This window comes from Taudactylus pleione, unplaced genomic scaffold, assembly GCF_031769625.1.
Source record: "Taudactylus pleione unplaced genomic scaffold, aTauple2 ptg000206l, whole genome shotgun sequence".
NCBI classification, from domain to species: domain Eukaryota; kingdom Metazoa; phylum Chordata; class Amphibia; order Anura; family Myobatrachidae; genus Taudactylus; species Taudactylus pleione.
Genome location: NW_028284608.1, coordinates 12426344 through 12443757, shown reverse-complemented (window position 1 = coordinate 12443757; position 17414 = coordinate 12426344). Strand labels below are relative to the sequence as shown.

Here is a 17414-nt window from a genome sequence, read left to right as displayed (position 1 = left end):
ATTTAAGTGAACAACATCTTCAACATTGTATAAGCCAAAAATAAAAAACCCTAAATATTATAGTTGAAATGCACCCGTTATGATATTTTTAATAGACATTTGTGCTATTTATATTTGGTTTTATTTGTATAAGCACGTGCAAGAAGTACAGTATAAAAAGTTGAATCCGTTGGATCAGGATTACCTTAAGCACATTCTCGCCAGCATATTGTGCAAAAACAATGCCAAGCAAAGTGATAGGTTCTTATACATTATTAAATAGTATGTCCGCATTTATGCTATTAGAAATAAGAGCGATATTTACAAAATGGTAACACATGCAAATGTCTTTTGCAACACAAAAAGATTGCAAATCGCACAAGACAATAGGTGAAAACCCCCTAAACTAGTGTTTATTCCGAAGGTAGGAAACACAGGTAGAGAGTGAATAGAATTCACCAAGTACACAAAATGATACAATGTAGCCATGACTGTAAAATATAACTTTGTGTTTATATGCATCATGTTATCATTTTATTAGATAATTAGGCTGCCATGTCTTACAGTTTAAATACTCCCTCCTTACCGATGTGTACTCATACGCCACGCAGGACGACTTGCCTGGCATGAGTGAGCCGCCAGGTCCTGTGCTACTCTGCTAGCGTCAGGTGTATTTTTTTGCCGCAATGCAGTGCGACCAGGATGCACCAGCAGACTGTGCTGATTAATGTGATATGAGACGTTTGTATATCTGTGTGCACCTGAGTCTCTATATGAAGCACAATGGAACTTGGAATACTCTGGTATACCACTTCATCTGGCGAACTACTGCACCCAGAAAATTCTGCAAGTGCATCATTGTGACAGTTTACAGTATCCGCTGCTGTCACCACCATCTCTGCTGATAGAGTTCAATTCCGGTCCATGCATGGCCTATTGGTGTGGAGTTTGTATGCTCTCCCCTTATTTGCCTGGGTTGCCTCCAGGTGTTCAGGTTTCCTCCAACACTTTAAAAATATACCGGTAGGTTAAATAGATAGTGACAAAATGAACAATTAACGTGTATGTGTGCTTGTATGGTAGGGATTTCAGACTGTAAGCTCCATTAGGGCAGGGACTGATATAAATATCCAGGTCCGGCACTTACACTTAAAAATATGATGGATAAACTTCCCAGGTGCCCTCCTGTATTAGAGCATGCAAATAGGTAAACAGAGGCATCACTCACTTTACCTCATACAAACTCGGCACTCACCTACTTGTATTCCAAACTGTAATTCATTCCCGCTAATTCCAAAATATTGCAATAATTTGTCAAGCTGACCACATCACGGTCTCATAACTACATCCCAGCCCCATCATGTGACCACTTAGTAGAAAATGTCCATTCCTAGGCTTCTGACAGCTTTCATAGCAGATATTCATGCTGGGCTAACTTATATGCACTTGTATCTTGTCCACAATTAATTACATTACCAGTTATTGTAAATCTTTCTAAATGTCCCTTCTTATTTTAATTAACAGAGTGACATTGACATAGTATGCTAATTAAATGAATATCTTACAATGAAAAAAAAATATTTACTTTTGTCTTTTGTTATCACATTACATAATACTTACCTACTCTCCTGGACGTTGCAGGAGGCTCCCGAATTTTAGCCCCACCCCACCTCCTAGTGTCTGGATCTCCCGCATCTCTCCCACTTCCTAGTGAAGAGGGCAGGATGGGGAGGTAATTGCGGCTCCGTATGGAGGGACGGGTCTCAATGATGCAAAAATGGGGCTTAAAGACATAGGAGTCTGGCCCCGCCCCCCGAAGTGGCCAAATGTGTCTCCTAGGAGATATAAAATGTTGTCATGTATGTATTAAATTCACATAATTATAGCTTACAAAGCAGCTATAAAGCCCTCTGCAAGGTGAATTATACACCTGCAATGACTGGTTTCTCTAACAAAATATGAACAGTGCGTTAAATGTGGCATTCCCTTTGGTGACGCCATTAATGTATTTTATTTATTAATGTTTAATAATAATATAGTGCTTTCATTCCTTACAGGGCTTTACAATTGGGAACTGACACAGAAATAAGGCAAGACAGAATTATTTCTAAACAGAAAGAGATAAAAGGGTTCTTCTCTCAGGCTTACAGTCCATACTTTTACCAATGGCTGGTGCTAGGGTTTTGTTAATTTGTGATACAGATGTAGCCACGCTCATCTATGCTGCGATGCGAGCTCATTGCGGCATGGATGGCGCAACTAGCATGTCCGCGGCTATGGTGTGCGCATGCACGCACACACCACAGACTTCAATGGGGTAATCGCTGGCTGCGATAACTCACAGCCTGGAGACTGCTGCACTATGCTGCGATGTGTGCGCACGAGCGGACGCATTGCAGCAATGATAAGGCTGGCTACATCTGTACTTCCAGATCAGGAAAGGATAATCTACAAATTGAGAAGAGAAGTTGTTGCTAAGTTGTTTTGACTGGGTGACTAAGGAAATAGATAAAGGGGGGGGGGGGGGCATAGATATAGCTTATCTAGACTTTAGTAAGGCTTTTGACACTGTTCCACATAGCAGACTGTTAAATAAACTGGAAAGCATGGGACTGGATACAAAGATAGTTACATGGATAAGATCATGGCTGCAGGATAGGAAACAGAGAGTTGTAGTAAACAGAGTGCAGTCTCAAGAGGGAAATATTACCAGCGAAGTACCTCCGGGATCTGTACTTGGATCAGTGTTTTTTAATATCTTTATTTGTGACATTGCAAATGGTATTGAAGGGAAACTATGCCGTTTTGCAGATGACACAAAGATCTTAATATGTATAGTTTGGAGCAGAGAAGAGAAAGGGGGGACATGATAGAAACGTTCAAATATATAAAGGGTTTTAGCAAGCTATAGGAAGGAGACATTCTTCAAAGAAAGAGAAGTATTAGAACAAGAGGACATGTTCTGAAACTGGGGGGTGGTAGGTTCAGGAGAAATTTGAGGAAAAATTACTTCACAGAAAGGTTAGTGGACAAGTGGAATAGCCTCCCATCAGAGGTAGTAGAGGCTAAGACAGTAGACAAAAACACTACTGGCAGTCATGTTGAGTAGAAGAGCCAGTACAATGGGAGAGGCAGAGGGAAGAGGTTAGAAAAAGGCTAATTTGGCATACACGCTAGCCGATAAAAGTGAACGAAATGAACGATAACAATATCGTTCAACGATATAGTATTCATATTGTCCAGTGTTTATGCACCAAACGACCAAGAATGCGCTCTCCGGATGGTGGTTAACGATGTTTGCTGTCATGCAAACATGCAGGCCAATCTGACGAAATCGTCAGAAAGTGCCTGTTCAGGGACGTGGCAAGATGATGTCACTGAACGCTTCAAAGGCCAGCATTCCCAGTGATGCAGTGCGCGGGTGACATCATGATATGAGGAGCCCGCGCTCCTGCTGGATCCAGTTAGATCCAGCATGCAGCGGAAGCGGCAGCAGACAGCAGAAGCAGCAGTGACGGCAGGACTCGGGAGCCCTGACGGCGTGGAGCGGTGCCAGCATGAAAACAGGTACGTTTCTTCATAGGGGTGCGGGTGGGGAGGGGGAGCTAGTACTGGGAGTACTACCTTAGGGGGCATGACTACGGGAGCATTGCAGAAGAGGCACAACTACTGGGGGCATTGCTTAATGGGCACAACTAAAGGGGGCATTGCAGAAGGGGCACAACTACCGGGGGACATTGGTAATGGGCACAACTACTGGGGGCATTGCAGAAGGGGCACAGCTACAGGGGGCATTGTAGAAGGGGCACAGCTACAGGGGGCATTGCTAAATGGGCACAACTACAGGGGGCATTGCAGAAGGGGCACAGCTACAGGGGGCATTGCATAAGGGCCACAACTACTGGGGGCATTGCTTAATGGGCACAACTACAGGGGGCATTGCATAAGGGCCACAACTACTGGGGGCATTGCTTAATGGGCACAACTACAGGGGACATTGCAGAAGGGGCACAACTACTGGGGGCATTGCAGAAGGGGCACAGCTACAGGGGGCATTGCATAAGGGCCACAACTACTGGGGGCATTGCTTAATGGGCACAACTACAGGGGGCATTGCAGAAGGGGCACAACTACTGGTGGCATTGCATAATGGGCGCCGCTACAGGGGGCATTGCAGAAGGCACGACTACTGGGGGCACAGCATGATTGGCACTACTGCCTGAGAGCCAGTGGGGGGGCAGCCTGACAGCTGGGGGGTAATGCCTGCTTTCATGCTTATGGGGGCAGAGTGCGGGTGTAGCAATAACTCCGGGGGATGGGGGGGCTGGAGTGACACGTGAGGGGCCACTGCAGTGGCATGGGGGGGCTGCAATGACACATGAATGTGGGCTGGAATGGCCAGGGAGTGGGCTGGAGTGACACATGGAGTAGCTGAAGTGATTATGTGATTCTTGCTTTTCAATGTATTTTATGTGGTTCTGGATCTTCTGGATCTCAAAGTGTATTTTATGTGGATGTGTTTTTTTAAATGTGTTTTATGCGGATCAAGCTTGATTCTGTGTATTTTATGTGAACGTGGCTTTTTTAATGTTTTCTATATTGCTCTGGCGTTTTTCTTTCACTTCTACAGTGTGACTAACAACAGGGGTTTGACACAAGGTCATGCTTCTGCGAATGTTATGCCAAAAGCTTGTGCACAAAACTGGGGCGTGGCCTTGTGACAGCTAGGCTGCGCCTTCGGCGCGCACATGCTATAGGCTCTTTAACTTGACTACAGATATTTTTTGGCTCTTTGACTGGTTGGCCATCCCTGTTCTAGTGTGTATGAACCTTTAGATTCACAAGGACAGTGGCACACTCATAGGGGGTTTCCGAGAACACAGAACCCTCCGCTGATAGACCCAAACGGATAAATCTCTCTAGTGGGCAGGTAACAAGAAGATGGCTGAAGAAGAGTTGCTGTGCATGCCCAGCAGCAGCTTCTTCCATGGTCCTTTACAGATCTTTCTGGCAGTTTACTGTCAGATTTATGCTCCAGCATGAGACTGCCTGGAAATGAAATGGGAATTCTATTGATCTGTATATCATCTATTTTCTTTGAGGACCTGTTCAGCAGACCCCATTTCATATCTTAGGTAAGTGTATACAGTAAGTACATGTGCAAAGGAAAAATGTCAGGCCCGGGTATGGTTTGTTCTCAGTTTTAGGCTCAGGAGCCGGGGGGCTAGGGTGAATTGGAGGCAACAGACGAGGAGGTAATACATACTGTAAGTCTTCCTCATAGGCTACTCGCAGATGTTGGCGAGACCTACTCCAGGGCGCAGAATCTAATCCACCCGATGGTATTCACCAGTGACCCCTCCAAACGGAATATGGGTTTCGCTGCACCAGGTGAACAGGTCACGGCCCCCAGAGTAGGTATCTGAAAGTAGCAAGAAGACAAGGGGCAAGACCACGAATGTACTGGAGGGACAACTAGAAGGACAAGCAAATTGGGGCAGTTGCCAATAGCGATGGCGACAACTCTGGCACTCCAAATAATGTTTGCCACAGATAGCTGCACTGGCACACCAGACGCTGTAAGGTGAAATAGTACTTCTGGTTGATCTGGTCGCTGAATAGTGTAGATGACACCCAGAGTATCCAAATGCAAAATAGCGATGGGTAATAGCTTGGAGCGAATCAGGCGCTGTATAGCGATGGATGACAGCTTCGAGTAAACCAGACGCTGTATAGTGATGACAACCATAGGGGATGCAACTTGATAGAGAACATAGTGTTGAGCCTAGGACACAGTCTCAGCAAATGAACACTAGAGGCAACTTCCTGTTCCAAAGACTAAGTTACACTTAGGTAGTTGGTCCTTGGTCGAAAGAATCAGCTGACCGACAACAGGCTACCAGTGGAGGATACTAGTCAGATGACTCGAACCAACATGGCGGCGCCCATGTCCACACTAAATGGAACCAAGACGCGCACATGAGGATTTTAGCAGACCCAGGGGAGAATACTCAGCCGCTTCTGCTCCTAGGCCTGCCATCCACATGCCTCTGAGCACGAAGACGACGGCGTAGGAGTGAGTAGCGGCCGATCCCAGGCCGCATACTGACAGTACCCCCCCTTTCAGGGTGGACTCTGGACAAAGGGATGGCTTGTTAGGAAATTTCCTGTGGAAGGAGCGGATGAGCTGAGGAGAACAGACATCCAAGACTTTAACCCAAGAACGTTCTTCAGGGCCATAACCCTTTCAATAAATCAAGTATTGGAGCTGTCCCAACCAAAGACGAGAATCCAGAATTTGTTTAACTTCAAATTCAACTCCCCATCAGGTGTGAACCTGTGGAATTTTTGGTGGGAATTGTTGAAACCGATTAAGGATTAAAGGACGAAGCAGTGAAATATGAAAGGATTTTGATAACTTTAAGTGAGGAGGCAAGTACAACTGATAAACGACTGGATTTGTGACTTTCAAAATTTTATAAGGCCCAATAAACCGTGGAGCGATTTTCATGCTTGGCACCTTAATCCTAATGTTTTTTATGGATAACCATACCTTGTCACCAGATATCAACAAAGGAATGGCCATTCGCTTTTGGTCAGCAAATTTTTTTAAATTACAAGAGGTTCTTTTAAAAGAGGCATGGACTTCCTTCCAAATTCCTGAACACGATTCAAGAAGCTTCGTAACTGCTGGAACTTCTAATGGAGGCAGACCTTGAAATTCCGGTATCTTGGGATATCTACCGAACACTGAAGATGGATGTAGACTTAGTAGAAGTATGGTATCTGAAGTTGTGAGCAAATTCCGCCCATGGTAGTAGATACAGCCAATCATCCTGTGAAGAGAATATGAGCAACCTTATGAAGGTTTCCAGCTCTTGATTCACCCGTTCGGTTTGCCCATTGGTCTGAGGGTGGTATGCCGAGGAGAATGTCAGCTTGATTCCACAGGAGAAACACAATGCATGCCAAAATTTAGCCACCACCTGCACCTCCCTATCGGACACAATTTCAGATGGTAGACCCTGCAAATGAAAAATCTCCAGAGTAAAAATCTTGGCTAGTTGAAGTGCCAGAAGGCAAACCTTGTAATGGGACAAAATGAGCCATTTTTATAGAAGCGGTCCACTACCACCCAAATAGCGTTGTAACCCTGGGAGAGAGGCAGATCAGTGACAAAATCCATGGAGACATGGGACCATGGTCTAGTAGGAATGGGAAGAGGTTGAAGAAGCCCCAACGTTTTCCTACGAGGAGTTTTGTGCTGGGCACATTTGACATATGAAGCAATGAATTCCTTGAGATCTTTAGCCATTGTTGACAACCAGTATGCGTGCTAGAAACATTATAGAGTTTTCAGGACTCCAGAGTGCCCAGAAAACAAAGAAGCATGAGCCCATGTAAGAAATTGTTTTCAGAGATCAGGAACCAACATGATTTTGCCCAGAGGTGGAGGGTCTATTTGGGTTTGAGCAAACACCGTAGGAAGAAGTATGGTCTGGGATTCTGAGCAGTCTTCATTACCCTCGACAGATACAAATGTACTCGAGAGAGCATCCGCCTTTTTGTTAAGGTTACCAGGACGAAATACAACTTTAAAGTCAAAGCGAGAGAAAAATAGGGACCATCTTGCTTGTCTGAGATTGAGTCTTAAGGCAGTTTTTAAATACAGAAGATTTGTGGTCTGAAATTATAGTAACTGGAAACTTAGCACCGTCTAAAAGATGCCTCCACTCCTCCAAAGCCAGCTTTATTGCTAAAAGCTCCTGGTCTCCAATGGTGTAGTTTCTCCACAAGGATGATTCCAGCCGTCTGCGGCTACTTGAGACAAATTGCCCCTACTCCAATGGAAGAAGCATCCACCTCTACTGTTAATGGTCTTTCTACATCTGGCTGATTGAGGACAGGAGCAGACACAAAAGCTTCCTTGAGAGTTTGGAAGGCTAACACTGCAGGAGCAGGCCAAAGGGCAGGATTCGCACCCTTCTTGGTCAGAGCAGTAATGGGGGCGACTATGGTTGAGAAATTGTGGATGAATCTTCTATAATAGAAAACCCCCAAAATTGTTGTATTCCCTTCAAAGAACTTGGCTGGGGCCATTCCCTGAAGACGTTCAATTTCTCAGAATCCATCAGGTACAAAGGTTTTCTCAAAGATGCATTTAGAGATTCTTCCGTATAATTGATGTTTTCAGGGCCATAAAAGAACTCCTTTGACATGTAGGCGATGAGACTTAAGATCTTTTGAAAAGATTAGAATTTCTTCTAGGTATAAAACGAAGATGTAAAGAATGTCTCAAAAAAATGTCATTGACGTACCCCTGGAAGTCTGCTGGGGTGTTACTCAATCCAAAGGGCATTACCAAGTACTTGTAATGCCCATCCCTAGTGTTGAAGGCAGCCTTCCACTCATCTCCTTCACATATTCTAATGAGGTTGTATGCACCCCGAAGGTCCAGCTGAGTGAAGATAGTGGCTCCTCGCACCTTGTCAAACAACTCTGAAATGAGGGGAAGAGGGTACCAGTTTTATACAGTGGTGTTAGCATGGCCTACCCCAGGGGCAGGCTGGGCTGGGGGGCAGGATGACATTTGCCCCCCGGGCCGCTACAATTTTAAAGTTAAGGGGCTGCCGGGTGGCTGCAGCCGCAAGTTGCATCACATACCCTGCGGCTGGGAGACAGAGAGAATATGCTCCCCGACCGCTCTATTTCAGTTATTCTTACAGTCAGAGCGGAGCATCTTCTCTCTGTCCAGTCGCCTGTCACATACCTATTGATGCAGACGCACTGTGTCCGGCTGTATTTGGCAGAATGCTGATTGGTGGATGGCTCTAGTCCCATCCACCAATCACAGTGGTGGGATGTCTTCCCACACTGATTGGTGGATGACTGGAGCTATCCACCAATCAGAATTCAGAAGGCTGCAGGAGGACTAGAACAGTAAGTGGCTGGGCAGAGTCTGTCTGCGTGCATAGTGTCCGAATTTCCCGGCTGTCGGTCACAGTTGCAAGGTTGGTGGGGATGGGGTGGTGACTGAGGCATGTTGTTTTAGGACTTTTTTTCAACTACTGGCAGGAGCGCTGCACACTTCCTGCATGTACGTCTCCAATCCTTTCCCAAACATGTGGCTCCACCTTCTGTACTGCTCAGCATGGTGCATGTCACTCACATGCAGCAGCTGCCTCCAGTGTCCTATGTGGGCACTGCTAGAATAACTCTCCAGCGGGCAAAATCTTCCATCAGACGATTGCTCGGGGCTGGGCTGTAATCAGGGGCAGCATATATATAGGCATTAGACACTGGAGTGATTTTGCAATAATCCGCTCAAGTACCACACCATAATGATGGCGTAATCTGGAGAAGGGGAAGGGTTCAGCTAGTACCTCATAGTTTACTGCCTGCCCCTGATCTCTTATCATCTACTCTTCCACCAGCCTGTGATGTCCAAGGACTCCATCTGTCCCTTTTTCTATATCATTCTCCTCTTTGTGTTCCTGCCTATATCAGCATTATGTGCTATGAGGAAGGGAGGAAATACAGATTTGGGGTATCATCTTTAATAAAAAAGGGGTGTCAATGTTTTAGTACGATTTGATGTGGAAGAAGAGACAGAATTTGGGTCTATTTTATTTAATGAGAGTGCTTCAGATCTGGGGTATTATTTTCAATGCGTTAGGTGTGAGTGTAATGAATACGATTTTTAAGAAAGTATAGGTGGGAGTCGGTAAAATCTGGGGTCTAATTTAAAAAGGGGGGACATATATGGCATCCGATTTTTAATGAGCAAGGAGAGGAGGTCATATTGTGGATCTGATTTTAAGTCTTATTATTCTATAGAGGTCACTGTTTTGAACAGAGGACACTAGTATAGTTTCTGCTTTGTTAGATACGGCTGGTAGGTTATGTGTTTGTTTATAGCCCTTTGGCATAACAAGAATTTGCTATAGTTATTTAAACCACACCCACATTAGATACACCACTCTGACGAGAAGCTTATTATGCAATTTTTTCCATCACAGTTATTTGGTAGAATATTGAGGGCCACATGCTAGTGTTTGCCCCCCAGGCTTAAAGTTGCCAGCCAGCCCCTGGCCTACCCCATGCTAACATTTAGAAACCCCCCTTTAGAAACATTGCATTTGCCCCTGTAGGAGACTGTGTCCTGTGTATTTTGATGTTAAAATCAGCCAACATGAGGCAGCTATGCAGAGAAATACTTAAGGAACTGTTGGTGCAGTCCAGGAAGCTGATAAATCACAGGCATGGAGCTGAAAACCCAAATATTGTGCTGTATTCTAAGTGGGATACTTCATCGGACCTTGTTGCATGTAGCACAAAGTAATCGCAGATTGCACATATGCTGCGCCATGCATGGATATGAGAGTGAGCGCTTCACTCCGTGAGCGGCTGGATTGCTCTGCCTGTAAATGGACACGTCTGCATACCTATTAAAAGAAAAAAACTGAGCTGGATAGAAGCAGTCACCAATTGACACAATATAATAAATTTATTGCAACAATAAAAATATTTTGCTACACAGTAAAAATCAACTGACTTGCAGCAATGTATCTATGTCCTGTATAGGATATACATAGAATCAGCGCTATTGATCATTCAATGAACTGGCATATAAAGATACTGACAAATGAACCATACATACAACACAAACTATAAACCATATAAATGGTAGTAGATAAAATGGATGTGTATAAATGAGGCAGATGAGATCTATAAGCATAGCCCGGATAGGGAGAAATGGAGGATCATATAGAATGTCAATGGACTGCTTAATGTCCGTGTGCAACATATGAGAGTTACCTTCCGCTTAGTTTCACAGCACAAGCACCGTCTGCTTTAGCAAATTCATTCCAACACCGAAAGACTTTGTTAGTGATCCTGTGTTGTAGCGCACTGCGGCAGCTCTCTGTCTTAGATCCATCCTGGACCTCGGATGTCCTGCAAGTCACTCTCACCGCTGGGTCCCGCCGGCTATAGTATTGGGACGGAGTGCTGTAGAGGTTAGCACTACCTCTATCCTAGCAGTGTTCCAGGATCAGCAGATATGCCGCGTCTTAGTGAAACACGAACCTCACATCTGGGTGCTCAGTGGGAAGGAAAGCCTTTTGAGCTCAGTCTGGACAACGTAAAGGTAAGCAAGGCAGCAACGCGTTTCGTCCAACACTTTGGACTTTTTCAAGCTCAATGCCTTGCCTGTGACTCTGGTGACATTTTATAGGGGCTGTCCATAGTAATTAAGTAATCATTGAAGTCCATATGTACTCAACTAGAGTCTGTTCACGCAGAATCACTTATTACATTTTTTTTCTGACATTCAAAAGCTTTATGTATATTCCACATTCATATAATATAAAATATATAGATATTACTCATATGAGCAATCACAGGTTAAAATACATCATGGTTCATAATAATAAGAAAAAGAAGAAGCAGAAGTCTCTTTATCCAATAATCTCAACTGGTGGCTGACTGCACAAAAAGAACCTTTTCACTTTTAAAGGCACATGGATGTAATTATAATGGTGTTGTAAATAACATTAGCATAAAAGTTCTTGTTAAATATAATATTCAGTGAATCCACTTGGTTCAGTAAGTGTTTAAAATAGTAACTTTATGTATGTTTTATATTGGGTAGCTTATTTAGGGATATTCAGACATTGGTGTTTCTTTTAGAGAGATAGCATAATATTCGGTATATACATAGATATATATATATATATATATATATATATATTATATATAGTTTTTATTTATTCATCTCATTGTTGGTATATAATCTACTGTATGCTTTATGCACAAGATAGGGAAAAAAGCAGGGATAGACCAACAAGCTAATATGGGGAGGATTAGAGAGGCAGAGGGAAGAAGAGCTAGTTGTAAAAACATCCTGGCATGAATACAGGTGAATTATGTAGTCTAGTTTGTACACTGGTGGAAATAGTGACATAGGAGAACCCACAAGTGTATATTTATTATGTGTATTTCTGCATACCTCCCAAAAGTCCAGATTTTAGTGGGTCAGTCCCGCTTTTCTGGAACTGTTCCAGCAAGCCCCGTTGGCAGTTGGAAGGTTGGGGGACACGCTGTCATCACGCTGCTCTGCTCTGCCACGCTGGCGGCGAGCCCCGTACTCCTGCAGCTGCTGCAGAGCACCGTAAAAGTGGGTGCTGCACAGGGAGGATGCTGGGGGCAACCCAGCTGCTGCAGGAGCGCTGAGCTCGTCCCCAACGTGATGTGAAAACGTGGGCACTTCATGCGCACGCTCCCAAGACGTCATTCTCCGGTTATAGAGATACCCTGTTTCATCAGAAAGCATAATGTCTCTCCCTGCACTAAGCAAAAGCATTGTGCATAATAAACATCACAGATACAGAACTGCATGACATCAGCGCTACAGTTCCAGCTTTGCTCTACTCCTTCCATCTGTCCCCGCACACCGTGGGTGTAACACCAGCTGGTTACTCCTCAATCCGCATCACAGAGGACACAGCAGCACAAGTGATTTAATCGCCTACCAGTGGTCATAGCATCACAATGAGATCTGCGGGAAAGTTAAGGCTTTGACAACATTGTGCAGTTGTGGGATTCTTTTTTAAAGGTGGGCCAATCACTTATGGAAAGGGGCTCAGATGGAGTCCTGCATTTAACTCTGATTGTTCCCTAGTACGTTAGCATGTATAAGAGTTACCTAAAAGAATTGCAGTGTCAAGGGTGTTTGCTATTGATATTATATATATATATATATATGTATATATATATATATAGTGTAACAGTCAAAAGTTTGGACACACCTTCTCATTCAATGGTTTTTGTTTATTTAAATTATTTTCAACATAGTAGATGAATACTGAAGACATTAAAACTATGAAAGAACACATATGGAATTATATTGTAAACAAAAAAGTGTTAAACAAATCAAAATATGTTTTATATTTTAGATTCCTCAAAGTAGCCCCCTTTTGCTTGGATGACAGCTTTGCACACTCTTGGCATTCTCTCAGCTTCATGAGGTAGTCTCCTGGAATGGTTTTGAATTAACAGGTGTGCCTTGTCAAGAGTCAATCTGTGGAATTACTTGCCTTCTTAATGTGTTTGAGACCTTCAGTTGTGTAGTGCAGAGGTAGGGTTAGTACACAAGGGACACCGCTATTTGACTACTGTTGTAATCCATATTATGGCACCAACCACTCAACTCAGTAAAGAGAAACGACAGTCCATCATTACTTTAAGACATGAAGGTCAGTCGATACGGAAAATTTCAAGAACTTTGAATATATCCTCAAGTGCAGAAACCATCAAACGCTATGATGAAACTGGCTCTCATGAGGACCGTCCCAGGAAAGGAAGACCAAAAGTTACCTCTACTGCAGAGGATAAGTTCATTAGCGTTACCAGCCTCAGAAACCGCTACTTAATAGCACCTCAGATTAGAGACTACACAAAGTCTTCACAGAGTTCAAGTTGCAGATATATATATATATATATATATATATATCTACTGTATATATTGTAACAGGACCAGATTAGGGGTCCCTCTCCTGGGGTAGATGGACGCCCTCTTCACACACACAGCAGCCGGAAAATAGTACACCAGTTTGGGGTCTCGTGCTAACTGGTCAGCGCCAGTCTTTATTGTGCAAAAGAAAAACAAAACATAAAAGTAAACGCTAGCCCGTCTGGGCGCTAACTAAACAAGAGGCTCTCTCTACAGAAATAGTGGGGCCTACTGCCTCCACCATCAACACAAGCGCATGCACAAAACCTTACAGATAGTTTTCACCAGGTGTCTCTGAGCCAGCCAGTCTGCTTGCTCTACCAGGTATGAGACACTAGCTTACAAACACACACAGCCTATATCAGCCAGCTCCAGGTGCAGACCCTAATGAGCAGGCTAACAGGCCTAAAAACCAAACCTGGAGTGGGTTGTGGATGGAGCCCACCCTCTCCTCACATCCACACTCCCAGGTCCCAAACCGGCTTTTCCAAAAGCCGATACTTAAATCTGCTTCACTGCAGACTTTCTCCTGGGGGTTTTAGAACACAAAGGTCAAAAACCTAGGACAAATGTATCTACCACCGACAACTTTACCAGTGATCCTATCACATATCCCCCCCTTTGTTTTGACCTGTGGGACGGAACAACTGAAGCCCCCAAGCAATGAACGCGTGACAATGCGTCTGCATTCGCCAGCTGGCTTCCTTTGGTAAGGTCAGTAAGTGGGACCGCAATGGTGGCAAAACTGTGTATGAACCTCCTATAGTATCCAGTGATCCCTAAGAAGGCTCTCACCTGCTTCTTATTGAGGGATCGTGGCCAGTTCTGTATTTTCTAAATTTTATTGAGCTGTGGTTTTATCAAACCTCTGCCAATGGTGTACCCCAGATATTTTACTTCCTCCATCCCTAGACAACACTTTTTTGGGTTGGCTCTCAGGCATGCCTTAAAGATGGAGTCTAACACTGCTTGTACTCTGGGTAGGTGAGACTGCCAATCAGGACTATGCATGACCACATTATCCAAATAAGAGACAGCATATCGTCTATGGGGTCTTAGAATCCTATCCATCATTCTTTGGAAGGTAGCAGGCACCCCATGTAGCCCAAAGGGTAACATCTTGTAATGAACTAACCCTTCTGGCGCAGAAAAAGCTGTTTTTTCTTTGGCGTTTTCGGTTAATGGCACTTGCCAATACCCTTTGGTTAGGTCCAGAGTGGTTGCATACCTTTCTGTCCCCACCCTTTCAATTAGTTCATCCACCCTTGGCATTGGGTAGGCATCAAATTTTGAAATACTGTTCAGCTTTTGGAAGTCATTACAAAAACGCACACTCCCATCGGGCTTTGGAATCAGCACAATGGGACTGGACCAGTCACTATGTGATTCTTCAATTACCCCCAGTTCTACATTTTATTTAATTTCCTTTGACACAGATTCCCTTTGGGCTTCAGGCAACCTATAGGGCTTTAGGTTAACTTTAACCCCCGGGTCAGTGACCATGTCAAGTTTGATGACCATGGTTTTTCCTGGCAGGTCAGAAAACAGTACCCTATTTCAGATCAAAAATTCCTTGACCTCCTGCTGTTGACTGGCTGACAGGGTTTTTGCCACGGTCACTTCGGCTACCAGGGAACCGGGTTTTGCTGGAGGGGCTGAGATGGCTGACAGAGCTGCTCTATCCTACCAGGGTTTTATCAGGTTCACATGATATATCTGTTCTGGTTTTCTTTTCCCCGGCTGGTAAACTTTATAGTTGACCTGTCCCACTTTTTGTAAGATCTCAAAGGGCACTTGCCACTTAGCCAACAGTTTACTTTCTACCGTGGGAACCAACACCAACACTCTGTCCTCAGTAGCAAAGTTTCTTAACCGTGCATTGAGGTTATATAACCTCTGCTGTGCTAGTTGGGCCTGTTCCAAGTGCTCCTTAACTATCAGCACTACAGCCGCAATTCTCTCTTGCATCTGGGAAACATGTTCAATCACTGTTTTATAAGAACTGGACTGCCCTTCCCACGTCTCCTTGGCAGTGTCTAGTAACCCTCTTGGATGTCTCCCATATAACAAGTCGAAAGGTGAAAACCCGGTGGAGGATTGGGGAACCTCTCTTATGGCCAACAGCAGATAAGACAACAAATAATCCCAATTTTTTTTCCATCTTTGTTGACTACTTTCCTTAACATATGTTTTAAGGTCTTGTTAAACCTCTCGACCAGTCCATCGGTTTGGGGGTGATAAACCGAGGTCTTTAACTGGTTAAACTTAAAAAGGCGGCACAACTCCTTCATAACTTTTGACATGAATGGGGTACCCTGATCGGTTAATATCTCTTTAGGTATTCCCAACCTGCTAAAAACATGGACCAGCTCCCTAGCAATTGACTTGGTAGATGTATTGCGTAGCGGTATCGCTTCCGGGTATCTGGTAGCATAGTCCAGAATTATTAGAATATATTGATGTCCCCAGACAGACTTCAACAAGGGTCCCACCAAGTCCATAGCTATTCTTACAAATGGTACCTCTATAATTGGTAGTGGGACTAGAGGACTTTTGAAATGTGGTCTGGGAGCATGATACTGGCATACAGGACAGGAGGCGCAAAAGTCAGACACGGCTTTATGGACACCAGGCCAAAAAAACCTCTGCACGATCCACTCAGTGGTTTTCTCTACCTCTAGGTGGCCTGCCGTTATATGACCATGGGACAGGTCTAACTCCGTTCTCCTGTAAGCTTTGGGGACTATTAATTGTTCCACAATCTCCTCCCCTATTTAGTCATCTTATGCAACAGGTCCTGCCACATCACCATGTGAGGATACGTCAAGAGACTATCGGGATCTACGGGTTTACCATTGACCACCTTGACATTCTCCCTGGCTTTCACCAGAGTAGGGTCATTTAACTGCTCTATGGCAAAGATCTCTCTTCTGACCTCTAACTCCTGCAGACGATCAACAGGCTCTATAACACTTGATCAGCCACCATCACGCTCCACATTCTCTAGTACGCCAACCATGCTAGAAAATGGGAACATCTCTACCTCTGCCACTACATCACTTCGGCTACCAGGGAACCGGGTTTTGCTGAAGGGGCTGAGATGGCTGACAGAGCTGCTCTATCCTACCAGGGTTTTATCAGGTTCACATGATATATCTGTTCTGGTTTTCTTTTCCCCAGCTGGTAAACTTTATAGTTGACCTGTCCCACTTTTTGTAAGATCTCAAAGGGCACTTGCCACTTAGCCAACAGTTTACTTTGACCACCTTGACATTCTCCCTGGCTTTCACCAGAGTAGGGTCATTTAACTGCTCTATGGCAAAGATCTCTCTTCTGACCTCTAACTCCTGCAGACGATCAACAGGCTCTATAACACTTGATCAGCCACCATCACGCTCCACATTCTCTAGTACGCCAACCATGCTAGAAAATGGGAACATCTCTACCTCTGCCACTACATCAGTAACCCTCTCAGACTTGGCAGGGTGATTTACCACAGTGCAAATCCGACTTTCCCACAACTTCCAGAGGTGAGCAAAGTCTCTTCCCAATATTACATCATACATTAAACTCGGTACCAAACCCACGGAGATTACCGCGGCACCACATGGCGTCTTGATGTTCACTTCGGCAGTACTATAATACAGAGTATCCCCATGTATGCATGTCACACTAACAGTTTTTCCCTTATGTTTCAAAGGGTTCACCAGCACAGTTCTCAAAAGTGTACCCAGGCTACCAGAGTTTAACAGAGCCTCTACTCGGCTCCCTTTCACAGTGAGTACACAGGTGTTTATCAGTCTCAGCCTGTCAGTCAGCAGTACAGGCTGGCTGTGCAAAGAAAGATCCCCTGCGGTTGACCGAAGCAGTGTCACATTGCATGGGCTCAGAAGTAAGTGAACAATTAGCGGCTATTTGGCCA

The 17414-nt window shown here is 44.4% G+C and overlaps 1 protein-coding gene and 1 long non-coding RNA gene across 3 annotated transcripts in view; one reads left to right on the top strand and one right to left on the bottom strand.

Annotated features, from left to right (window-relative positions):
- LOC148517923 (uncharacterized) overlaps positions 1–12051 on the bottom strand; it is a 49695-nt gene extending 37644 nt beyond the window's left edge. Inside the window, exon 1 of the long non-coding RNA XR_015879243.1 lies at positions 11990–12051. This is a non-coding gene — a long non-coding RNA (uncharacterized LOC148517923). The remainder of the gene's footprint in view (positions 1–11989) is intronic.
- Positions 1–17414, top strand: part of SNAP25 (synaptosome associated protein 25) — a 130879-nt gene that overhangs the window by 62280 nt on the left and 51185 nt on the right. The gene's annotated exons all lie outside the window — the stretch shown is intronic.